Here is a 27,921-nt window from a genome sequence, read left to right on the forward strand (position 1 = left end):
AATTTCTGCTGTATGGCAAGGTGACCCAGTTATACATACATATCCATTCTTTTTTTCACATTGTCTTCCATCATGCTCCATCATGAGTGATTAGATATGGTTCCATGTGCTATACAGTAGGATCTCATTGCTTATTCACTCCAAATGCAATAGTTTGCATCTACTAATCTCAAACTCCCACCCAATTCCACCCCCTCTCCCTCCCCCTTGGCAACTACAAGTCTGTTCTACATGTCCATCAGTTTGTTTGTTTTCTGTAAATAGGTTCATTTGTGCCAAATATTAGATTCCAGGTATAAGTGATATCATATGGTATTTGTCTTTCTCCTTTTAAGTAAAGAGTCTCTAGTTCCAACCATGTCGCTGCCAATGGCATCATTTTGTTCTTTCTTTATGGCTGAGTAGTTTCCCGTTTTGTATATGTACCACATCTTCTAAATCCACTCATTCGTCAATGGACATTGAGGTTGTTTCCATGTCTTGCCTACTGTGAAGTGTGCTGCAATGAACATTGTGGTGTAGGTATCTTTTTCAATAAGTTTTGCCTGGATATACTCCCAGGAATGGGACTGCTGAGTCATATGGTAGTTCTATATTTAGTTTTCTGAGGGTCCTCCATTTATGTGAGCTTTGTCTGCTCACAGTGCTCTGTCTGCCTTTTCCTCTGGGGAATCTCTCTCCTTTACTCTCACCTTTGCAGTCAGGAGGCACTGACTAAATCCCCATCTTCAAGAGTAACGTCATGACCCACAACTATTCAGAGTATTTTATTCTGGTCACAGTGGTTGGCTCTGGGGTGAGTAATGGAGCAAGACAGATGAATGAGACTTAATTTTTCAGCTTTTGCAGGAGGTATCAAGGAAAAGGCACCATTTTTCCTCCAGAGTGTCTCAGTCGGTCAAGTCCAAGTCTGTAGCTAGAGGGAGCCAGTGCATGAAGAGGGTGTGCTTCAGCCAGAGACCACAGTGAGGCAGGAAGGGTTGAGAAACGGAGACCTGTTTGTGATGTCGTTTGAGTACCTGCACTGAACCTCACCCAACACTGGCATTTTGAACTGCGTGAGCCAATCGATGCCTTTTTTCCCCTTTAAGTTATCTTGAATGTGGTTTCTATCATTAAAAGGTCGTGATAATAAAGGAACTGTTTGTTTATACATCTGATTTCCAAGGAATTTTTAATAGTGCTTTTCTTATTTTTTATACTATAGCTTCTGGCATATTATACCAAGTACTCCTGTCTCATATTTCATTGTATGAGTCACTGAGCCTCCAGCTTAAAGCAAATACGTGGCTTCCCAAGGTTAAAAGACTATTGGTATTAAGAATACGATTACTTTCTTTTTTTCTTCCTGGTGTTAGACAAATTGATTATAAAATTTACATGGAAAAATAAGTGAGAATAACCAGGAAAACCTCAAGGAAGAAATGGGAGAGAGTGTCTCTAGCAGATATATTAAATTTACCATAAAGTCTCTACAATTAAAACAGTGTTATGTTAGCACATGGAAAGACAGACTTATGTAATAGAAAATGCAGAAATACATTCAAATCAATTCTTAAATTTAGTTTATGATAAAGACAATGTACTAGTGTCTTACCGCTATTCTAACAAATCACCACAAACTTAGTGACTCCGCACAATTAGTAATCTTTCAGTTCTTTAGATTAGAAATCTGAAATAGTTCTCAGTGGGTTAAAATGAAGGTTACTGCAGGGTTTTATTTCTTGTATAGTGTTTAGGAGAGAGCCTAAATGTTTGAGGACGGAGAAATCCACCCCTCTACCCCTCTTGAGTTCTTGTGGTTAGACTAATAATAAAATTGAAAGAAGACAGATTAACAAGAGAAAAAAAATTCATGTATAGGAGGTCTCATAGAAATGGGATCTAACGCAAAGACACATGTACTCCAATGTTCACTGCAGCACGATTTACAATAGCCAAAACAGGAAACAACCTAAATGTCCATCGACAGAGAAGTGGATCAAGAAGATGTGGTACATATATACACAATGGAATATTACTCAGCCATTAAAAAGAATGAAATACCATCATTTTTTGCAACATGGATGTACCTAGAAACTATCATGCTAAGTGAAGTCAGCCATACAATGAGACACCAACATCAAATGCTTTCACAGACATGTGGAATGTGAAAAAAGGACAGACGGAACTTCTTTGCAGAACAGATGCTGACTCACAGACATTGAAAAACTTATGGTCTCCGGAGGAGACAGGTTGGGGGGTGGGGGGAATGTGCCTGGGCTGTGGGATGGAAATCCTGTGAAATCAGATTGTTATGATCATTATACAACTACAGATGTGATCAATTCATTTAAAAAAAAAAGAAAAAAAAAAGAAATGGGATCTAAGAAGTGACTAAAGCAGTCGGATTTTAAACTTTTTAGAAAAAGACATAATAAATTTGTGAGGAATTGACAGGGAAAAGAAACTTAAATTTTGGGTGCTCAGTTAGTGAAGAATCTAAACAGATTTTGAGCTTGGGGTAGTAAATTAAAGAAGTCAGAAGGTCTGTTTACATAGGCTACCCAGCCCAAATTCCCTGTCTTTGGCAATAAGGTGTCTGACCTCCAGAAATAGGGAGGGCCCCTTGCACATGAGAGATTTATTTCCTGCTCTCAGGGAGACAGAAATGAGGTCAGACTGTCCCTTTTGGACTGGCCATTTCCCAAGTAACTTGAGTTCAAAATAATCGATATACTATTGAGGGATGTTTGGGGTTAGCTTGGGCCCCAACAGGAGCTCATGGCTCCTTCCTTCCTCTTCAAAGCCAACAGTGTAGCTATCAAATCTTTCTCTGACTCTGACTTCCTCCCCTGCTTCTCTCTTCCACTTTAAAGGACGCTGTGATTACACTGAGCCTACCTGGATAAAAGGAACCTCCTAATTTTAAGGTCAGCTAATTAGCAAACCTAATTTCATTTGCCTGGATTATGTCATTTCCCCTTGCCATGTGAACATATTCACAGGTTCCAAGGGTTAGGACTTGAATATCTTTGTGGGGGAGAGGGCCTTATGCTACCTACCATACATGGCATCCCAAATGAGGGAAGAGAGAAATTTATAAAATAAATGATGTCAAGATAAATACTTTATGGAAAAAGCTAAAAGTGGATCCCCTCTTCATACCATATACTAGAATACATTTCACACTACAGATGACCCTTGAATAACATGAATTGCATGGGTCCACCTATACAGGAATTTTTTTCAGTAACTGCTTATTACAGTACTATACTCTCTGGGGTTGGTTGAACCCAACAATGTGGAACCTTGGATATGGAGGGCTGATTGTAAGTTACACGGGGATTTTCAACTGTCTGGAGAGTCAGAGGCCCTAACCCCTTGTGTTGTTCAAGGGTCGATTTCTTAAGAGATTTAAGTATAAAATTACGAAGCCATACAAGTAATAGAGGAAATATGAGCAAATTCCTTTATAAACAGAAGTAGGTAAAACTTTCCTAAATCTGACTCTCAATCCTAAAGCCATAAGAGTAAAGATAGGTGCATGTGTTTGTACACTCACACATATATACCTGCATATATGTCTATTTACATATATATAAAAATATAATTTTTTCAAGACATAAGAAAAATGATAAAGTGAGGAACATATTTTTAGTTGGTTTCACAAGCATTCCTAATATCTGAATAACTAGAGAAGAGAAAGATCAATAATTCTATGGACAATTAAGCTAGAAAAACGAACAGTTCAAAAAAAAGGAAAGAAATGCAAATGGTTTCAAAAACATGGAATGATGATCAGAATTGTAAGAGAAATGTAAATTAATGCATCGAGATATTTTTTTTTTTACCTCTTTGACAGATAAAAATCCAAAAGTTTGACAACATGCCCTATTGGCATGGCCGTGGGAAAATAGGTACTCTTACACACTGTTGACGTGAATGCAAAATGGTATAATGTTTATGGAGGGAGTTTGGAAAAATGTAGAAATTACATATACATTTTCCCTTTGACCTACTAATTCCACTTCCAGGAATCAATCCCAAACTTATACTAACACAACTTTAAAAACACATTTGCTCAAGACTACTAAAGGATTTTTTTATCCTATCAGAATCCTGGAACCCTAAATGCACACCATAACTGAGTGATTCAGGAGACTATGACATTATCATCCAGGAGGCGCTATGCAGCTGTAAAAAAAGAACAGGGAAAATCTCTGAGTGGCCCTATGGATATGCCCAGGATATACTGTGATGTGAAAAAAAAAAAAGGTGGAGACAATGGGTACAGTTTCCTACATTTATCTAAAAACAGTATGCTATATAAAAATAAACCAGTGAAGAAAAAACATATTAAAAAATGATTGGAGAGAATGGGGTAGAGAGAACAGGAAAGCTAAACCTCTTTAAATATATCTTCTTTTTCATGTAATTTATCTTAAAAATAAATCCTAGCTTAGCATAATATTATGATTTATAATAAGAAATATATACTTGGTCTCTATCCACTCTTTCTAAGCACAGAGCTCCTAAAACCCTGGGGAGTTCCGAAATAGTGAAAGCAATAAAGTGTCATTTGTTATGTTAATGAAGTGACTTTTGGATCTCAGGTAAGGGTGGGGATTGATTTCCAGGAGAACCAATTCTATGACTAGAGGGTTAGACTAGCCCCTGGCCTTGGGTGAGGGGAAAGGAGCTGCAGGCTGAATCATTTGCCAGTGGCTAATGACTTAATCAATCATGCCTATGTAATGAAGACCCATAAGAACCCAAAAGGACAGGGTTCAGAGAACTTCTGGGTTGGTGAACCAATGGAGGTTTGTAAAGTGGCATGCTTGGAGAAGGCCTGGAAGTACTGTGCCATTTTCCTGTACCTTGCTCTGTGTATCTTTTCTGTTTGGCTATTCCTGAGTTAAATCCTTTTATAATAAACCTGTGATCTAGTAGGTACAATATTTATGTAAGTTCTGGGAGTCACACTAGTGACTTATTAGAACCCAAGGAGGAGGTTGTTGGAAACTTCAATATGTGGCAGATCAGGAACACGAAGGACAACCTGGGCTTGCAGGAGCCATGTGAAGTACATGAGTTGGGGGCAGTCTTATAGGGCTGAACCCTTAACCTGTGGAATCTGATGCTGTCTCTGAGTAGATGGTATCAGATTGAATCGAACTGCAAGACACCGGACGGAGTCTGAGAATTGCCTGTTGGTTGTGAAGACATCACCCCATCCCCAGTCATGAACCTGGACGCAGAACGTCTACTTGGTCTAAGGAAAAGGCAGAGAAACCATGACTAACCAAAGAGCAGTAAGACCCTTGAACTCGGAGTTCAGTCTTAAAATACTGTTTCCCATGAACTAAAGTGCAGGAAGAGGAAACGTGCCAGATGAGTTTGAAACAATTTACCATACTAGTTAGCAAGAAAGCAATCAAACCCTACTAAGGTCATATCATAGCAAGAAAGCTATCAAACCCTACTAAGGTCCTATCAAAGGATTCAGCAACAACCTAAATAGGATCCCACTAGCAAAAGATGGAATAATTCCAATTATACTAGAAAAAAACACGTTCTGCAGTTGTTTGAGCAGTGTCTTATATATACAACTATGTAAACTCTTTCAGTCGTTTTATTTATTTATTTATTTATCTTTTTGCCTTTTCTAGGGCTGTACCTGCGGCACATGGAAGTTCCCAGGCTAGAGGTCCAATCGGAGCTGTAGCTGCCAACCTACGCCACAGCCATAGCAATGCCAGATCTGAGCCGCATCTTTTACCTACACCACGGCTCACAGCAATACCGGATCCTTAACCCACTGAGCAAGGCCAGGGATCGAACCTGCAACCTCATGGTTCCTAGTCGGATTTGGTAACCACTGAGCCACAACGGGAGCTCCTCTTTTAGTCATTTTAAAAGTTTCTTTGTATTTATTGATTTGGGTCTGATTAGTCTTTCAGTTGCTGGGCAATTTTCCGTACATTACAGTAAAATCAACTTTATCAGAAAAAAGATGGGACAATTTGATCATAAATAATGATGCCACCTGTAGTGATTTATTATAAAATATGTTTTAATCAACTGGTTCATAATAATACCTACAAAAAAATCACCACCATAATCAAATGCATTTGTTCCAGAATGCTAGGGAACCAATTCATTATTTTTAAAACTGGTAAAAAGTGGAGAGGAATCAAGCGTTTCCTCTCCCTTCCCTATATTGTATAGATGGATAACCACTGGGTAGAAGCCTTTCCTATAATATACCACTGGTAACTATGGGGTAGATGAGTGGACATTTCCCTTTAGAGAAATAAAGGTTCTAGGAGATAAATGAAGGAATAATAGCTTTGCAGTATTATATTTTCACTGCTCCCTGCTCCCTCCCCCAATGATCCCCATTAGGGATCAAGACACAGCATCACTCTCAGCCTATAAAATTAAAAGAGAGACAGGGTGCCTCCTAATGAACAATATTACATCATCTATAGAGAAGTCTTATAAAAAATCAAATCTGAATCTGATTAAGGCTTAGGTCTAACAACTGATAGGAAAACTAGAGAACTACTAACTATGCTACGGAGATGCAATTCACAACAACCAGACTGAGGGCAACTCTAAAGATCTCTAAAGAAAGATCCAATGACTCATTACTTCCAACAAAAAGATATCAAGAGAGTAAAACGGAGGAGGCTGTTGATTATAATAGACTTAAGAAATTCATTAACCAAATTTAATGGGCTGAAGTGGTAAATAAAGAGAAAGTGCCAAGCATTCATCCTGTGTGTCCTATTCAGACCAGGATAACCCAAAGAGCAGACCGCAGCCACAGCACCTGCCTTCTCATCATCCTTTTTCAATCTGCGTTTTCCACACTGAATGGACACCATGGAGCTTTGTTCTCCAGGCAGGGAAGACCTCATTATGATAATGCTAATGAATCATTAATAACAATAATGATGGCAACAATGTAACTAATTTCTTGAGCCCTCCTTATGCATGAGGAACTGTGTATGACTTACTTTCCCACTGACACTTACTATTTTACCTTACTATTCCCGTATTGCAGATGAGGAAACAGAGGCTTAGAGAAATTGAATGGATTGCTAATGAACCCACAGTCAGTGAGGCTTGCACATGAGAACAAGATTCCCTGTCCAGGGCTGTTACCTTCCTCAAGTATTTAATTTACTGTAAATGTAAAAACATGGTTGCATGTTCTCTGACACTGCGAATATAGTTAAGAGGCTTCATAGCCTCCAGAATGAGTAACGTGAATAGGAAATGCAATGAAATCTGTATGTCTTTTATAGGCGAGGGATTTGTGCCTTTGCACCTAGACTGGAGTTCTGCTTTAAATGGATTGCCATTTTAGGATTGCTTCGGGGACCAATGGTTGTAGCGAGGAATGTTTTAGTCTAATAATATTAACCTGAATATAAAAAAATGTGCTGTCTAGGGACATGATGTACTTTTGCATTAGAGAGTAAGAAAGGAAAAATTAAAACTGGAGCAGAGAGGTAGAAAGGTGAAGAGGAAAATAGGTTATGGAAATGAGAAGTCAGCTGGGGAATAAGCTTAATGAATAATTAGTGAGAGGGGCTGAGAGTGTATATGTAAGGCTGGGCTTACTTTGCAAACTACTGCGTGGAGGTTAAAAGGACAGCATACACTGCGTAAAGCTTTGTTTTTTTTTTTTTTTCATATCACTAATGACAATAGTTCAAATACTGCTAATGTGTCACAGAAGCCTGTCAGACTACTGTACAGAGGAGGTGACGACATTTATCTTCTACCTACTCTGTATCTGCCCTCTGTGTTCTGTCATTCGATTAGGGCTCTCTTGAGGATCATTTGGGTCATGCTGGTTGTGATTCTGGATGCAGTAGAATTTGGCATGCTGTCCCAAGATCTATCAGGAACTGTGACTTATTTTTATTATAGAATGAGAATAAATTGGAACCTTTGATCTCCAAGGGCCATTCTTTTTTAAAAAATCTTTATTATAGTTGATTTACAATCTTCTGTCAATTTCTGCTGTATAGCCAAGTGACACAGTTATATATATATATAGTCTTTTTCTTATATACAGTCTTTGTCTTATATTATCTTCTATCACAAGTGATTGGATATAGCTCCCTGTGCTGTAGAGCAGGATCTCATTGCTTATCCATTCTAAATGTAAGAGTTTGTATCTACTAACCCCAAACTCCCCGTCCATACCCCTCCTCCAAGGGCCATTCTTGCATCTCTGACCCAGCTAGACTTGGAAGAATGGTTGTTAAATGGATTTTAAGATTGTGTCTTAAAATATCTAGATGTAGTTTGGGAATTACTTTCTGTTTTGTTTTGTCTTATAAAATTGAGTTTTAAATCTTATTCTCAATGCATGAGGTATAGAATAACAATGAAAAAGTAATGATGGAGTTCCCGTGGTGGTTCAAAGGTTAACAAATCCGACTAGGAACCATGAGGTTGTGGGTTTGATCCTTGGCCTTGCTCAGTGGGTTAAGGATCTGGCGTTGCCGTGAGCTGTGGGGTAGGTCGCAGACACAGCTCGGATCCCGTGTTGCTGTGGCTCTGGTGTAGGCCAGTGGCTACAGCTCCGATTGGACCCCTAGCCTGGGAATCTCCATATGCCGCGGGAGCAGCCCTAGAAAAGGCAAAAAGACCAAAAAAAAAAAGAAAAAGTAATGATGATAATATTTTGATCATGAAATGTACTGGCCCTGGTAAGATTTGAGATGTGAGTAAGAATGTCCAAGGGTAGGCTGATTTAAAGCTCAAACAATCTAAATCTTCCTTTGTCACATGACTTATACAAATCTGTGTCCCTGGGTCTACCCTTCTGTCAAATATCCCAGTGGTGTCTCATATATTTTATTAACTTTGCTTAAAAATTCATAGGACAGAGATCAGGGAGTTGTTTCTTTTACCTCTATCTCCTCCTTTCCCAATAATTTTGCCTTCTTTGAAGGCTGATGTGCTTATTGCCACAAAGGGACTTGATTTATTCCTGAGTTCTCCCTAAGAAAACCTGACAGCATTCTGGAATACTCTCACTGGTTGTGGATTAGATGTGATTTGTGTAACTGGTGTATGAAATCACTAATCCTAGGAAATAACAAAGTGCATAGAATGTGTCAGGTGCTTAATAAATATAGTTTATGATTTGATCAAATACATGTCCTGTTCTCAGGATACATGAAGTTCTTTGCAAGCAGTCCTTATTTTTGCTCTGGCTCTGAAGAAAGCTTTCACTAATCTGACTGGCTTGTTCTGCGGAATAACAGAGCCCCACCCTGAAGTCCAGCAGCCCCGTATAGTTATAGGATTTCCTCTCTGCAAGGCCAAAAAGTCCCTGCATTTGCCATTGTGGATGACATATTAAGAAATCTCCACCCTGTAAACAAGGCAATTTAAAACACATTGACGTAAACGAAAAACCAAAGTAAGCCCACGTGAAGAGGAGAAACAATAATTTATCAGGTGATTTCTTAAAGGGATCTCTGCTTATTTGTGAACCTGAACTTGGATTTTATACACAGCCTTTACTTTTGCTCTTGCTGTTCTCAAACTTTATTTAGACATTTAATGTATAAACCTTTCTGACTTTCATAAACTGCTGTACTGATCACTATATTTTATTCCTTCCTACCTGTGTTGTAAATATAAATATTTACCAATTCATCTGTGTTTTAACTTGAGCTATCCAATATGCTATCCACTAACTGTTTGTGGCTACTGAATAGTTAAGTTACATGTGCCTAGTACCAACTGAGACGTACTGCAAGTATGTAATACATTCTGAATTTCAGATGTTGGACATCTGAATTTTATATTGACATCTCATTATAATGTTTTATATTGATTATATATTTAATAACATTTGTGATATATATTGAGTTAAATAACACATCTACTTAAATTAATTTCAGTCATTTCTTTTTAATTCTTTAAATGCTACCACTAGAACATTTAAATTAAATATGTATATTTCATATTTCTATTGGAAAGGACTTTCATAAACAATACAGATCATTAAATGACATCATATCTGATGTAGGGAGTTAATGAATGAAAGAAAAAAGACTTGTGTAGTCGTCTAGAAGAAACCTTACAGCACTGGCAGGTGTAAAAACACTATGCGCTTTCACCTACGCTTTTGCCCAGGAAGCAGATGCACTCACTGGTAATCTTGCATTCCTGATGTTATACATTCCTTCCAGGCAGGGAAGTCAGAGTGATCATTTTTTTTTCCTTTTTATTCGTTAATGTTCCTTTCAGTCTTTATTTTATACATATGTATTTTTATAGAGTGATTATTTTCTTAAGAGCCTAGACAAATTCTTCCTCCAAACCAGGGGGCACGTACCATCTCTCCTCCACCTGGGGCCTTCTGGCTGGCTTCTCATTTACTTATCCCTCTAACACATGGCGCCTTTCATTAGTGGCTTTCTGTAACTGCTATTGATGTTTTTATGAATGTGTAATAATTTGAAGATAGAGGCTAAGGCTTATTCATCTTCATATCCACTATTGTGCCTTGTACACAGTAGGCGTTCTATAAATGACTAAGGAAGAAAGAAAAGAGAAGGAAGGAGAAGAGTTTGAGTATTTCCTGGCCTGGCAGCATTTCAGCTGGAGGGTCGGGAAGGGGTGAGAGGCATGGTGGATGGTGGTGAGGCTGTGAGAACATCTCCAGACACCTACTCTGTTTCAGTATGCTTACGGCCTTTACCCAGGCCGGTGGTTGCTCCCACCCATCTCCTCCCAGTTTCAATCTACTTCTTGTTTAATTAAGTGCATGTTTCAAAAAAAATTTACCACTAAACCCTTATCTTGGCAGAGCATCTTCTAGATACTGGTTCCAGATGAAAGTTTTTTAGGTGTGCATGAAAAATGTACTAAGCAAAGCACATTTATCAATTACTTTGAGGAGACAAATGGTTTTTTTGATTACTGTTTTGTATGCTTGTTTGTTTGGACCTCTGTTTTAACATACATTCTTCCCTACTGCACTTTTGACATTTATTAAAATTTACCCTTACTGGACACTGATGGAAGTTTCAAGAAATTTCGAAGGATCGACATAATATGGGCTGCCTTTTCTTATAAAATGCAATCAGATTAGAAATCAATAAAAATGGAACTCTTCCAAATGTTTAAACAATGGGAAAATCACTTTAAATTATATATTAGAAAAAATTAAAATGGAAACTAGAAAATATTATAACTAAATGGTTATGAACTTATTACATACCAAAACTTCCAGACTATAGTTAAAGAAGTACTCAGAAAAATATATATATATATTTTTCATCTTTTTGTCTTTTCTAGGGCCATACCCACAGCATATGGAGGTTCCCGTGTTAGGAATTTAATTGGAGCTATAGCTGCTGGCCTAAGCCAGAGCCACAGCAATACAGAATCCGAGCTGCATCTGCAGCCTATGACACAGCTCCACGGCAACACCGGATCCTTAACCCACTGGATCGAGACCAGGGATCGAACCCACAACCTCATGGTTCCTCGTTGGATTCATTAACCACTGAGCCGCGACGGGAACTCCAGAAAAAATAATATCACCTGAATTTATTAGGACAAGAAAAGAAAGTAGGAAAATAATAAACCAAAGGCCTCTTTCAGTTAGTTTTTCTATAGTAGCAGACAGCCATGAATCTTATTGTTTTCTAATGGTAAAAACATGTCTCCTCCTCACATTATACGTAACTAGGAGTAAGCGTCTGCTCAGTCCCAGTGTTGCTCTGGCCTGTGGCCCCGCTCATTCTAAAACTCAGACAAAAGGACCCTCTGTAGGGACCAGTCTGCTCCTTCTTTTACAGCGGAGGTGAAGAACCAGACAGCTGGTGCAAATTCTTTTTTAACCACAGTTTCCATGCAGAACTAGAACACTGTCTAAGCATGTCTGTGCCTGAGCCCAAAGTTAATGGGCTGAGATGTATTAAGAGGAAATACACTACTGTATACACCATATTGATGAAGACACCTTTTCCTTCCTTCTGCAATCAACATTCATCTCTACCTCTAAGGAAGGACTCTTGAGTGGCTTATCCAATCTGGGCACAAAATGCAAAACTAGGGTCTCATGAGAATCTTTCCATAAAATGAGGATCTGAAGATCTAGCAAAAAATAAACGTGCGCTTCCTTCAAAATACAATCAATCAGGGGACAGTGAATAAGAACTGCAATTTACACTCTTACTGGAAAGGTGTTAAGACATTTTATTTGCTGAGGCCTTTATTTGTCTCAATCCATGGTTTTTCCAGGTGGCATAGAAGCATCTCTCTGTAAGAGCCTTCATTTCTATTATACGCCTCAGCCACATCTCATAAGAGCAGTGGAATAATATGCATCTTTGGGGGCTGAGCATCTTGCTAAACCTGCTCTCTCCTTGTAGAAAACTGAGAGCACCAAAACGGTCTCTCTTAATCCAGGCTATTGGAACTTTTGGCAAAAACATTCTCAAAAATGTGGGTTTGAAAAATCATTTGATTTCGATCAGCAGCTAGTACAAATAGCCACATTCCTGTTCTTTTAAGACGTTCCTTTCTCTCTAGCCTTATAGATAACTTGAGCTACCAGGCTTCAAGGAGGCTGTGGGCATTTCTTCTGTGCTAAAGCATTTTTATTCAATTAACCTGATTTTCTAGGGGTCACCTTAAACCAGTCAGAGTTTTAAACAAAGGTCGAGAATGGTGATGCCCTTTACTGCAGTGTATGTTTTCATCCAAATCTTAATTGTGCCTCTTTGCTCAAAGCATTTCCACTTTTTTTTCACTAATTGGAAACAGTACTATTTTCTAACCCTGCAATCCCTATAATTTCTGGTTTGCTCTCATTTCTCTTTCTTCCCTGCTTGCATATCAGCCCAATTCTTTTCTGAGTTCATCTGACAATTTGGGGGAAAAAAATAAACAAATCACACCAGCAATATTAAGTTTTGAATCCTCCGTCTCCGAAGCCACTCATTCATTGGGTAGATCATCTGATTTCTAAATTGTTGCAAGTGACAGCTGAAAAGTTTTGCCACTACATACTGCGGGTCACCATTTTTCCAGCCTCCAGCAACCGTTTATTTATAACTTGTCTCTTGTCCAAGGTCAGCATACGGATTTTCAGGTTTTTGTTACAGGAGCACCTCACTTGAAGATACCAATATCTGTTTTAGTCAACTTTGCTATAATAACAAATGAACTCAAAAGCTGAGTGCTTATAGCAACAGAAAATTAATTTCTTGCTCAAGTTACACAGAATCTTGGGTCAATTGCAGTTCAGCTAGATGCTTTAAATAGGCTGGTATCTGCACTGCTATCCTCTCATTCTGTGACTGAAAGTCTAGATTCTGTGCCAGAAATTCACAAAGCCTCTTAATGCTGCCACTCAGGATTGGAAGAAAAGAACTGGCATCCTGTCCCTTCTGTTCACATTTCATTTTCCAAAGCAAGGTATAGAGTTTACACCACAATCAGTGGGCAAAGAAATACAAATATATACATATATATATATATACACACACACACACACATACATACATAGAAATACAATGAAATATAGAGAATGACCCAAATGAGGCAAATACTTAAAAAATTACCTATGATCCCATCTTAAATGATTTGAAAGAATAAACTACCTTCATAAAAATGGAAAGAACAAAAATTTAAAAGAAAACAACAAAAGTTAACCAAATCCCTTTAGAAAATACTAACTGGGAATTCTCCTTGTGGCCCAGCAGGTTAAGAACCTGACTAGTATCCATGAGGATGCAGGTTTGATCCCTGGCCTTGCTCAGTGGGTTAAGGACCTGGTAGTTGCCACAAGCTGCAGTGCAGTTTGCATAAGTGGTTTGGATCCCACATCACTGTGACTGTGGCATAGGCCCAGGAGCTGCAGCTCTGATTTGACCACAGCCTGGGAACTTTCATATGCCACAGGTGGGGCCCGAAATTAAAAAAACAAAAATAAAAACAAAAAAAATCAAAAATAACCAGAGAGGTAGCAAAGATCAAAAAGAAATGAGCAGATCATATGAACATTCAGTTGGAAAAGTTGGATAACACAGACAAATTTGTAAAACTCTATGGCTAACACAATTATTTATATAGACTGTAAATACCTGGATGACACCATAAAGAAATTAAATCAGTAATTTAAAATCTTGCCTAAGTAAAAACACTAGATCTTACAGGCAAGCTTTATCAAATACTGAAGGAACAAATGCTTTGACCTTACACAAAATATTGTAGAGAACACAAAATGAAAAAAAGGGAAACCACCTGCCCCTAAATCGTTCTAAAAGGCTAAGTTAACTTCGGATAATAAAACCTGACAAGAGTAGAAAGAGAACAAAAATTTATAGGACTATCTTAACCATCAATATTAATGCAAAAACTCTCTATATAACGTTAGCAAAAAATACTAGGCATATACTAAAAGACAATCATATCTTCAGCAATTTGTTTTATTCCAGCAATGCAAATCTTATTTAACATTAGAAAGTCAGTTTTTGTAATTTTTAATACAAAGTTTAAATGATTGGGATTAACAGATACAAATTACTATACATAAAATAGAGAAGCAATAAGGAATTACTGCATAGCACAAGGAACTATATTCAATATCTTATGATAACCTATAATAGAAAATAATCTGAAAAAATACATATAACTAAATCACTTTGGTATACACCTGAAACTAACACAATACTGTAAATATACTATAATTTTAAAAAGTTTAAATGAGAAAAATTAGGTTGCTATCTCAATAGAATCATAAAAACCTTCTGATGAGATTCAATATTGGTTGATAAATCACCTAGTAAGTTAGGAACAAAAAAGACCTCTTTAACATAAACAGGTCTAGTCAAATACTCAGGAAATATTTTAATAATGGAATATTAAAAATCTTCAGACCTTTCAGATCATAAAAGATAAGGCTGCATTCTAGCACCACTTATGTTTAATTTTGTGTCTAAGGCAATAAGGCAAGAAAAAGAAATGAGAAGCATGAGGATTGCAAAGAAAGAAAAAGCATTATTTGTAACATACAATTCAGTGATTATTTTAAATACAAAAATATTAAAATCTATTACTTTCTAAGCAGAGGCAACAGAGAATAAAATTGTAATAATAGTAATATGCCTGCTATAAATCCCAAAGAAATATTAAGTACCTAAGAATAGACGTAACATAAAATGTGTCAGACCATAATGGAAAAAAAGTAATACAATGTTATTAAAAGATATTAAAGAGGCTTGTATAAGAGATTTATCATTTTGTGAATTCAAAACCTCAATATTACAAATATATAAATTTCAAAATCCCAACAGGTATTTTTAGGAAACTTGGAAAGTTAATTTTAAATTTTAAATTGAAAAGAAGAGCCTGAAAGTGGGCAGAACTCTCCTGAAGAAAAAGATTAATAACTTTTTGAATTTCCATTATCAGACATAATTCTTTAATAATTAAGATGGTGTGATATCGGTGTAGAGACAGACAAATGGACCACTGGAAGAGAAAAGGGTGTCCCAAAACATACTCCTGACAGTGTGGAAAATTGATTTATAAGAGAGATAGGACTGAGATATGGGGATAAAGGGTTTTTTTTTTCCTTTTAATTAAGTAATCAGTTTTTCATAAAGAAAAAAAGAAATTGGGTCCCTACCCCACAGCTTACAAAAAATTATTTTCCCCAAATAGGTATTAAGTGAATTAGGTGAATTCACTTAGTTCTAGGTGAATTAGGAATTTAAATGTAAAAGTCAAAATAATAAAACATTGAGAAAATCATATAACATATGCTGTCTTAAAAATTTATATTGTCACTAAAATTATTCCTACTAAATTGTCCACATAATTGACTATATTACAATTAGAAGCTATGCTCATTAAAACATACCATTAGAGAAATGAAAAGCCACAGATTTTAAAATCTAGTTGCAAAACATATAGTGCAAAATGTCTGTATACAAAAGATAAAAGGAATTCTTCCTCGCTGCCTCCATCCCCAAAAAACAATCCAGAAGAAGAAAAAAGACTGCAGAAATGGAACCATGAATGACCATTAATTTAAATACTGTGCAGTCTCATTAGCAATCAAGGAAATCCAAATTAAATCCATAATCAATATCATTGCATGTGTGTTCACTAGTTTGACTAGTTAATGAAGTTTGACTAGTGGTGAAGCTGTGGAACAACCAGTTATGCACTGATAGTTTAATAAGTATGACAAATTGGGAAAAAATGATTTCTTTCCTAATACAGCAATTTCACTCTTAGTTGTATATCCAGCCGAACTTCTTACAAATGTTCACTAGGAAATACTGTTTATAAACACCAAAAACCAAACAAGCAAGTAAAATTCACACATCTAGAACTAAGTGCCCATTATCGGCAGAAGTGATAAACAAATTCTGACATTTTTATGTAACAAAATACTGTATATTTGAGAAACATTAATAAAAGATTTATGCCCAACAATTTGGATGAATTTAGGAACATGACGTTTAGTGTAAAAATAAAATAAATGGTGCAAACACACGTGGTAAAACTATAAAGAAAAACAGGGTAGTAATAAAAACAAAAAAGCAGCATCACGCTCCTCCTGAACAGGGGGATAACTGGGTAAGATGAAAGGCACGTAGGATAACAGCAAAGGTAAGATAAAGTTCTTCTTATTGAACTGGGTTTGGGGTAAATGGAAGTTATACACCTTTTTTATATTTACGTGTATATAAACATTTCATATCTATGTGACATGCCATTATAAAACAACAAAGAATGCAAGGCACTATAGGAACAGTCATGCTTCTGAGATCACCAGCATGACCTGATGGGGTAAAACGCATCAACTTTGAGGCCAGTGAAAACCCTGACCCAGAGGACAGGTCCAACATGGGGACAACAGTTTTGCCCTGATGCTATGAGCAGAACAGAAAAGGCTCCCCCTTCCTTTAGATGCCACTTGGGAGAAGAAGGCATCAAGGAAGTCTCCTCATTTTAAACAGGCAGAGATGGCCCTAATAAAGAACTTAAGCTTTGAACCAGCAGAACAGTTTCCACAAAGAAAAGTGTTCTAATTTGAAAGAGGCTGAATTTTTTTCAGTTGACACGTTTCTTCCCCTCCCACTGAGAAGAAGGACTCCAGAGGTAACTAACATAGAATAAAACCACACTTGAGGATATCTAAGTCATTGGGGATACTCAGCCTCAATCTCTTGACAAGTACTAGAGCGGTAAATTCGAGGTGACATTGCAGCCCATTAGGAAACTGTCCCCAGCGCAGACGTGGAGTCTCTGTAAACTAAAGTGGTGACACTTTACTAAAGGCACCTTCCGGCCCAAGAAAGAAAGGGGCACCTGTTCTGTATTTTCACCCCATCTGGAGAGCTTCTCGTCTTCGTAACTCTTATCATCACGTATTATACCATGTTCCTTTTTTGCCTGCCCTTCTAGATGAAGAATTCCTTGAGGACCTCTACCACTTGACTCATAAACCCCAACATAGAGTTTGGTACCAAGAAATATCAAAAAAAAAAGTTTAATGAATTTTGAAATACTAAAAACAAAAACAAAAACAAAAACAAAACAAAACAGGATAGAATAATCAAGGGGAAAAGGTGCATTGATGAGCAGAATATACCCCAAAGGAGAGAATCCATGAATGTGCAAGACACTAGTCCAAAAGCAAGTTGGAGAGAAGGTATGTTTTAATTCCGAGAAAGTCCTTTCTGTCTCCATTGACCTCATAGTATTTAATCCATCAATACTATGGGTGCTATCCTTTAGTACACTGCTTCAAAGTGTTATTGGTTTGTAGGTTCTGGGAATCGAGACAGGCTTATCCAAAAGATAATCAATATTAGATTGAAGTTGATTACGAGATCGGAAACTTTAGAGGTGATCCAAAAATGTGATGAATTTTCTATATAGCATAGCATATTTAATTGTATTAAATTGTACTGCTCAATTGATGATTCCTATAACTGATTTAAAGTCACTGCTACTACATTAAGTAGTTCCTTGCATTCCAGGTGACACAACCCTGACAAATGAAAAAAGCCAAACAGACTAAAATTCTGCATTACATTCTAGGCTTGCCACGAGTGATATGACTCCAGGGGTTTGGGACAGGTACTATAAAGACAGCTTATTATTGAGCTTTGCACGGACCTTGGGCTTTCCTTTTAAGTAGAAATCTGTATTATAGGACAAAGAGCTTTATCTCTTGTGACGGGAAAGCTAAGAATAACTGCTCTTTGTGAGTCACATAAACACATTCCAAAAAGCCTTTCTTCTATTCAACATCTGTAACAGCGTTTCCTGTCCTTTCCCACCACCTCAGCCCAGGTAGAGCTGACAGGCAAGGGATAATAGGCAGCAGTTATTTTTATTCTATTGAATTTCATAAAGGAACAAAAAATAATTCACAAGAGCAAGTATTTCAGTTCTCAGTCTTCAGAGACAAAATGTGGCCAGGAGTGACCTTTGGGAAGAGAAACTATAGAAGGTGTCTTTTGTTCAGCTTGTAGTTGGTGCCAGTTTCTCACCGGTGGAGACCATTCTAGCTTTCTGGTTGAGTCCTCATTTCAGCAGCTTTTGTGGGGATGACCGCTTGATGTCTGGAGAGAATGTTTTGCCTTGGGTGTTGTTCAGTCTTACCCAGGCAGCCCCCTAATGCTTTTTTTTTTTTTTTTCTCTTAATAAGCGAACCCAACTTGCAGTATTTGAGAAAGCTGACATTTAGGGCTCAACATTTAATATGAAGACAGTTTTTATATATTTAATAATTAGAAAGGGGCTCTTTTTCTTTTTTTAAAAAATATATGAGATTTGTCCATTAAAAATTATCCAGAGAAACTACTTCTCAACCCTTTCTTGCCGTGGAGTGATTGAGCAGGGGTACAACAGTAAATGATTTTTTACAATACTTTTGTTATAGGCTTCAAGCCCCCTTCAAGGAGATTAAACCCCAAAGCCTCTGACCATGTCTCACTGTAATGCCCCTTTCCCCACCTTGACTAGCCTGGGCTGCTCTCTGCCTGCTAGAGAAGGAATGTCACCTGTTCCTCACCAGGCCACCACATAACCCATTCCCCATGCAAATGAGGTATCCTGCCCAAGACCAATCAGAAGGTCACACTGGATCTCCGCTGGCATTGTGGGGTATAAAGACCATTGCAGAGTGAGTCAGGCCCTCTTTTTTTAACCGGCACGCACGAGAGTGCTATCTCCCTCCCTAAAAATGTACTTTTGCTTTAATAAATTTGTAAAACATCCACTGTTCCAGTGCTTTGTTATGGTGAGACAGGGACCAAGGAAACTGTGAGGGTATTATATTTAGCCTCAGAATTCTCCTGCCCTTCAAAAAGGGGGAACGGGGAGGTTGGCAGTGGTGGGATGGAAGGTACTCATTTAAACAAAACCTGAGGAGTGATGGGGAAGGGATGTCTGATTTCACACCTCCTATAAGCCATCCTATTCGCTCATGTTTGACTTTCTGCACGGCGTGCAGTGGATACAGCACTGCGTGGCTATGCATTTCAGATTTGCCTTCCCCTATCTCCTTGCTAAAATCTGGAAAGTAAAAAGGAGAGAGATGGTATGTATGCATATAGATTATAAATTAAAAAAAAAACATTCAAAGGAGCCAGCCTCTAGACTTTTTTGCTTATTCCAGAACAAGTGGATTTTCTCACTGTCAAGTTTTCTCCATGAAATGACACCTGGGAGTAGAGAGTCAATATTTGCTGAATGAATGAACATCCTTCTAAGAAGAGAAACAGCCTTTTTTAAAATTTATACTGATTTTTATTAAGCTGGATGTCTACACTCCCAAGTGTTACCTCAGAGTGAAACAAATACAGACAAGTCTGGCTAGGACATTACAGTTCCTTATACCTGTGCCACAAACCAGCACATTAAAGGCAGCTATGGCAACACATACGTAACAACAGTGGCTTAATGAATCCTGAAATGAGAGATTTTTTTTTCCTTTACATCCTAGGACAGTGGAGCTAATGGAAGGCAAAATTTAAAAAATAGTAATTAAAATGGTGCCAGCTTTTACAAGAAGAAGGAGGGGCCCTGAGTAGCAAGGACTAAGAGCTGCAGGTACTGCTCTGAAGCGACCACAACCTTGCTCACCCGTGAGGACCTGCTTACTGTGTGACCGCAGCCTTTTCACAAAGGGACCTTCTGAGGCCTGGAAAGGGTGCCAGACATGGGAAGGGTCCTCCCCCGGCGCTTAGGCTGGTTGTCACGATTTTCTGACCGGTCCAGCTTTCTTTGTTGTGTTTCAGTGCTGCAGAGCAGCAGAAGGAAGGATCTATGCCTGCAGGCTTTTGACGTCGTGCATAGTATTTCTGCTGCCATCTGAAGCAGGGTAACTTATTTTTTACATTCAGTTCAAGTGCCTTCAATTCATATAGACAATTTACATAAATTGTTTAATAGTTCATTTTTTCGCCTCTCCCTTGCTGCCCTGCTTCTCAACGAAATACATCTCTTTGAGTCCTGTGTTCTTTTCACTTCTCTATGTGCCCGCCTGCACGTTTCCTCACCATTATGTCCAGCAGAGGGACGAGAAATAATTTTTGTGAAGTTATAGACTTGCTAGATTATTTTTAGGCACAGTTAAGCTAGATAGTTTCCAGAACTATGAAATTTGAAAATTTGGTTGAAAAGTGAATTTTTAGAAGTTCCTTTTACTCTATGGGTTTCCATTATAAACTTGGGAAAAATGTTGCTTTTGGAGAAAAGAATCAGTTCTGAAAGATCATTTTAAAAGTCACATAATAAATAATTGAAAAATTAGAGTGTGCAATTCTCCATTGTCAGGGTGGTATTACAGTTGGGCCCCCTTGTCTTCACGTTCTGAAAATATTCAGAAAAAAAATTCCAGAAAGTTCCCCAAAGCAAAACTTGAATATGCTGCATGCCAGAAACTATTTACATAGCCTTTACATTGTATTAGATATTATAAATATCTATAGATGATTTCAGATATGTGGTAGGATGTGAATACGTAATACGAAAATACTACGCAACTCTATGTAAGAGACTTGAGCATCTGTGGGTTTTGGTATCCAATGGTATTGAGGGCAGGCAGGGTCTTGGAACCAATTCCCCATGGATACCAAGGGAAGACTCTATCTTGACATATTCATCTAGCCTGCTCAATTAAGTACTTTGCAACACTGAGTATTTGTTTCCTTCAATAGCAGCTGGAAGAGATGGCATTTAAAATGCAAACAATCTCCTAGGCCCCAGGGAAATTATGGATTTGTGAAGAAATATTTTCTCTTGTGACTTTTACAACAATCTGCATAGTCATGCAATCCATGCCTTGCCTAAAGGAGGAGTTAGATAATGAAGCCTGGGTGCAGAATGTACGCCTCCATTACTGGGATCCAAGTATTTTCACTTCTGTGCAATAGCTATTTAGTGAACATCAGCTGAATTCCTCTAAGCCTCCAGAATAATATGCAAAAGGGGTTCTTACCTTCAAAAACTGGCTGTACTAAAACATGATAAGCATTTACAATGGTTACAGTTGAGGGAACAGAAAAGCGCAGCGGAGCTTACATGAGAAAAAATTGTTTTGACAAATGAATGGGCACATGGGCAGGGATGGCATCAATCCTGGCTGGGTTTAGGGGCTCAAACAATGTCACATCTGTTGGATTAGCTCCCCTCCCCTCTACGGGTTGACTTCCTTCCCAGAGTGATATGAGGGCAAGATGGTTTCAGAAGCTCTCCATGTATCCTCTTGGGTGGGAAAGAGATAATACCTCTTACTAATAATTTCTACAAAAATCTGGGAGTTCCTTCTGATGAAAACATCTTCACCAAGTCTCTTCTGTAAACTGGACAGAGAGACCAAAGGAGTGGGATCATGTGGACTGCTGAAGCTGGGTCACAAGACCTAGGAAGGGGACTCGGAGCTCTGATTGGTCAGAGCTGGTCACATGATCAGAAAGAAGACTAAATGGTCTAATTGTTTGAGTCTAAGACATCTGACCAGAAAGTGAATTCAGTTGGTTAATCAGGCCTGGGTTACATTCCTCGGAAGGGAATTCAGGGCTGGGATTCACCAGACCTGAGTCACATGTTTCATCTTTGGAATCAGGGGTGGAGACCAACTACCTGGACTGAGCATGGAAGGAAGTTATTCCCCAAAGGAAATTCATAGTACTTACCAGGAGAAAGAGACATGAATAAGAAATATGTACTGACAGTTATACTGGGTATTTTAAAAAGGGCTATTTGAGTACTTATTATGTCCTGGACCTACTGCTAAGCCATTATAGGCTTCATCTCATTTAATCTGCTTCTATTATAAACTTTAAGAGGTGGTTATAACTACTATCTACATTTTATACTTAAGAAGTCAAAGTTTCAAAAACTAAGCAGTCTGCCTTAAGTCACACAGTTACAAGGAGGTGGAACCAGTATTTGAACTGCAATGTCTGATTTTGGAGCCTTCTCTCTGAAGCAGTACTATATGCCATCACTCAACACGACAGTGACAGCAACCACAAAAGCTAACTCTTGTTGTGTACATGTTATGTTAAGGGCTTTATGTGGGTCACGAGCAAAGTGCTAAATCCACGCAGAGCATAGCAGCTTAGCTTCCCAGAAAGGCTTTAAGCAGATAGAGAAGTAAGCACAAGAGCTAGACTCCCCTTGGAGTGAAGTAAGGCGAGGGACATAGTTTACACTGGTGGTGCAGTGCTTGGCCTTGGGAAGCTGTTTCCTGAAAAGGGGCCAAGAGCGGCAGTGATTGATAATGCAAAGGATAACAGGGAGTTGTTTAGGCAGCAGAGTCTCAGGGGGAAGTGGGAGGGAATGAGATTTAGAGCTTTGATGAAGGTTTCAGCCTTGGATAAGAGGGACACCTTTTCTTCTAAGATAGAAGGAAAGAAAGGAAGAATGGGACAAAGGGAATCGATAGTTTCTTTGTATAAGAAAATACAACTCTTCACATCTGTGTTAAGGCTGCCCAACTCTTTACCTGTAATAAATGGAATTACTTTTAATTCTGCCTTTATTCCAGCCTCCTCAATATCCAGGGTCTCTTGACACCAGGGTTTTTTTTTGGCAAGTTTTACACATTTTAAAGCAGTTAGCATTTCAAAGACATTTATTAAATTCGATTGTGGAATTCTTGTCTAATTTGCCTGCTTGACTATTTATTAACTTTAATTCATTACATTAAAGCCATTTTCTCTTTGTCATTCTGGTATTTTATTTTATTGTGAATGTCCACAAAAGGACTAGTTTCACAGTTTATTACAGAATAATGTATAACTTGTTATTCACAAAACTTATGTACATAAATTAACAAAAAATGGGCAAAGAGTATGTTTCCAAGAAAGAGATAGAATAAGTTAAGCTACAGCTTGTGATGTAGATAATTTGGCAGCTGGAAGTGACAACCCATTACTTTATAATTAATTGACTTAGTTCTTTTTAAAATTAATTAGTGAAGAAGTACAGCTGGGCAAAGATTGATGCACAAGAAGGCTTTGGTACTCCCATCAGAAATCAAGGTCAAGCAAGTGATTATGGCTATTCTGCCTTTCAGCTGCCTGTTCTGTAAGAATTCATCCAGGCAGTTATTGCTGAGATGCTCCCTAATTGTCTTGTCTAGGTTTTGTTGAGTCTTTCAGTCAATCCCCAGATAACTATATTTTCTAAATATTGACTTAGTTATAGCTTTATTGTCCTGTAGACATTTAAAAAAAAATACACATCACATTGAGTGCTTGATATACACCAGGCCCTACGATGAGCCACTTATATACTTTACCTCATTTTTTTGCAAAGGACCCCTATGAATGACATGTCCAAACAGGTGGCATAGTATAGTGGTAAAAGGCAAGATTCAAAAACCTGACTTTTTAGATTAAGTCCCCAGCTGTACCATGAGCTTCTGTGTGACTTTGGACAAATTACTGAACCTCTCTTCCTCTCAAGTTTCTTTATCCTTAAGGTGGTGATGAGTATATTCCTTATAAGTATATAGATTAAATGAGTTAATCTGCATAAAGTGTTTAGAATAAAATAAGGTTACCACATAGATGTGATTACTTTTCTCCATCACCTCTGCCAATAATAACACTTTTGCGTATTTACTCTCCTAAATGTTTTAGATATATTAACTGACTTAATCCTCTCAAAGATCCCCTTAGGTAGACATGGCATAAATCAAAATAAATTCTCTCTTTACAGAAAAGAGAACTGAAGTACAGAGAAGATTGGTAACTTGTCTCATGTCAATGACTAGCAGATGAACCAGGATTCACAGGCATCCACTGGAGATACTGCAGGTTCAGTTCCAGACCACCACAATACAGTCAGTATCACAATAAAGTGAGGCACACACTCTTTTGGTTTCCCAGTGGATGCGAAAGTTGTCTTTATACCCTCCTGTAGGCTATTATGTATGCAATAGCATGTCGTCTCCAGAAACAATAGACCTGCCTTAAAAACGAATGCAGTTGGGAAAATGGTGCTAGTAGACATGCCCAACACAGGGTTGCCACAAATCTTCAATTTGTAATAATAATAATAAAAAAAGGCAATATCTGCAAAGCACAAGAAAATGAGGTCTGCCTGTTCTAACACAGTCTAGCCTCAAAGCTTGTGCTTTCAACTCCAGTTAAATCCAGTTAATCTGCATCCATGGATTTAGCAAACCACAAAGAGCATTTCTGCAGAACCCACAGATACAGAGGGCTGCCTGTACAAGGCCATTTCTGCAGAAGACTCGACCATCTGTGCATCGCGGTATCCACCAGGTTCTGGAACTAATTCCCCACGGACAGGTCGGGACAACTGCACTCTGTGGTGGCTCTCACGTTCTTCGAGCACCATCTGTGCTCCAGACACACTAAGTGGAATACACCAGAAGGAGTAGGACCTCTTAGGACCCATTACAGGCCTCTTGGGCTGGAATGCTCTGCTGCCCTTGCCCACTCATTGCACACGTACTCAACCTCCCATATCCAACAAGGACGACGAAATCACGAAGAGCTCTCCATAATGTGCTTGTAATGGAGTTTTTGCATTTTCTGGCACCATATAATCCTATGCTTATCTCTTTTATAACCTTCTTATAATATGTCAATCTGTTAGTCAAACAATCCAAAGATATTTATGAGTTCATTAATGACTTACCATTGAGTTGCCTTCCTCAAGGAGCTTATGTTCTCCTAGTGCAGGATGATGGATTTATACCCTGTGGGAAAACAAAAAAATTAAGATAATTTCAGATGTTGAAAACGGACTTTTGGGTGAGTGGAGAGAGGGACTGGGTGTGCTGCTTCCACGAGGTGAGTTAGAGATGTACAGTAGGAAGTAGCTAGCCATGCAGAGAAACATATGGAAAGCATTTCAAACAGAGGACCAATAAGTGCAAAAGCCCTTTCATGGCATCAGGGTAGCCGCATTTGAAGGACAAAAAGAAATAAGGTGCAACTAAGAAAAATATTAATGTGTTCACTGCATTATTTATTTACATTTATCTTCCTACTCAAACTGTGAATTCTTTAGAGTTAAGGCTATGTCCCACTCGTCTTTGAACTTCCCTAATATTTAGCCTGTTTCCTGGACAGTGGCCTCTTTTGGCTAAGTGGTTGAATAAATGGTTGAAACAAGTGAACTCTTACCTAAGGTGTCTTGCTTCACTTTCCTTTTCTCATCCTCCTGCATTTTCCATACGTGTTACATTTCTGAAATGATCTGTGATTCCTTTTTTTCTTCCTCTAGAACCCTCTTTACATTTCTGCTTTCCTTTGGTCCTACCTTCGCCCACATCTATTTCTCCTATCCCTTGATCTCCTTTGTTGCCCTAGTTTGGTTGTTCCACCCCAAAGTGCAAGGGTCTAGCAGTATGAGGGTCTTTGGACACGGGATAAAGATGGTCATACAGCTCTCGCTTCACTGTACTTTGAACCCTCTTTCATACACCCTAAAGAAATCCTAACATTTTGGGGTCAACACCAAAGCTGAAAACATAACCTAGTCCTTTTTTTGGCAAATGAATGCAAGCTAGTTTTCTTTTAAGCCATTGTTCTGGATGCTGGCTTTAGAAAAGAGTAAGGTGAGACACCTTGGTGTTTCCTGCTCACCTAGGGCGAAGTTTTATTGCTTGATTGCTCTTAGAGATTGAGGTTAAAAAAGTTAAAAAAAGCAAAAAGGAGAAACCAATTTTAATAGTTAACTATAAAGGATTCCTAGAGTTCCTTTTCTTCCATCTGATAGAGAAAAGAAGCAACTCCTGTGCCTTTGTCTTGCAGGGCAGCTTTCTTCTCCTCCCCAGGAGTTTATACTGCTATTCAGGAGAAAAAGATAACTAAGGATAAACTCAGACCTCCCCTGGGGCCTTAAAGGTCATCTCTTTAGCTGCTAATGAGCCAAACCCCAAATCTTAGATATATAGATTTCAATCAATTCCACTCCCATTTTTTTCTTGTCTTTTAGGGAGTGAGTTCTACTTACAAAGAGTTTGGAATGAATATTGAAAATCTAAGAGATCAGCTTCTTCTCGCCTGTGATCATTCTCGAGATGCCAGCTAAGATGACCTAATTCCTCTCCCCTACCTCCCTGGCACTGTGGGGATTTCCGTATGACCACTTTCATTTTATAGCTGCAAACACAAAGCAGCCCAATGAACTTCTGTTGCGAAAGAAAGCCTGGTTCTTTTTTAAAAGATATTTTTTTTGGGGTGTGTTTGCTTTAGCTACTAGTTGTAAAATGTCTATAATTTCTCCAATTACTGTAAGGCATGATAAAGATCATCTTAGTGTACAAATGTCTTAAATAGTAGGGTGTTTTCCAGGAATCCAAAGATGGAGAGGTGATAACGTATAGATTCTACTTTTGGGCTCTGGAGTCAGATTGCCTGGGTCAAACGCCTGCACCAACACTCACAGAGATGCCATGTTTGGAAAGTGATTTATTGCCTCTGCAGCTCAGTTTCCTTAAACTTAAACGAGAATAATAGCCCCAGGTTATAGGACTTGGAGGAGAAGTAAATGAGCTAATGCATGTAAAGCACAGAGCATTATGCCAAACTCAATACAAACCCTCAATAGAATGATTCTTCTGAACATTAGACTAAAGAAAGAGAAGTGAAGGTGGTAGCTATGAGTCCTGGTGGTCTTGGCTGCTCCTCCTCAGCTGGGATGTCCTTGCCCACATTACTGGCTCTTGTACACACCACAATTACTCAGGCAGTAGCACAAGCGGTCCCAGGAGGCACAAAAATTCTAACTTGGAAAGAACAGGCATCGATCCTCTTATTTGCCACCCTCACCACAATGGGGAATTTTATTAGAGCCTTCATACTGTCAAGGGGCATTAAGAGAAAATAAGAAAGAACCCGTCAAATCGGATCAAATTGAAAAAAAAAAAAAGTGCTTACTGTGTGTGTAATACTGTGTGAGGCTTTCTGGGGAGACTGGGGGTGAGGTGGGGAGAAGACCTAGTCACTCCCCTCGACTTTCCCATATGAGAGAAGAAAAATGAGTCCCTTGTCTGCAAGGGGGTATATTTTTCATGGAAGAGAAAGGGCGCACTTACACAGGTTCCTTCAAGCTCCCTGTGCAATGTAAAATGCAGGCATGCTGCTCACTGCACGGTGAGAGAGTGTGAAAGTTGGAATGTGGAGGGAAAAGTCCACGGCATCCCATCCCGGCAACAGGATAATTAAGTGAAAATAGTTAAGAGCACGGACTCTGGAGACAGAACGCCTGAATGAGAGTCTGGACCCCCTCGCTTACTAGCTGTCTGACCTTGGACGGTTTACTTTAACCTCTTGGTGTGCTTTAATTTTCTCATCTCTCGAGTGGGAATAGGGAGAGTCCTTCCCCATCAAGCCGTCGGCCATAAACGAGAAAATGCACATGGGC

At 38.5% G+C, this 27,921-nt stretch overlaps 1 long non-coding RNA gene across 1 annotated transcript in view; it reads right to left on the reverse strand.

Annotated features, from left to right (window-relative positions):
• The window catches only part of LOC110260804 (uncharacterized), a 364,487-nt gene extending 338,026 nt beyond the window's left edge, over nucleotides 1-26,461 (reverse strand). The window contains exons 1-2 of the long non-coding RNA XR_014804517.1: nucleotides 25,677-26,461; nucleotides 25,186-25,246 (exon numbers count right to left, since the gene is read on the reverse strand). This is a non-coding gene — a long non-coding RNA (uncharacterized LOC110260804). The remainder of the gene's footprint in view (nucleotides 1-25,185; nucleotides 25,247-25,676) is intronic.
• Nucleotides 26,462-27,921: the final 1,460 nt, after the last annotated feature.

Source organism: Sus scrofa, chromosome 5 (genome assembly GCF_054392235.1).
Source record: "Sus scrofa isolate SSC_HxYL_T2T_F1_AM1 chromosome 5, Sscrofa_HxYL_maternal_Yorkshire_Landrace_v2.0, whole genome shotgun sequence".
Lineage (NCBI taxonomy): Eukaryota > Metazoa > Chordata > Mammalia > Artiodactyla > Suidae > Sus > Sus scrofa.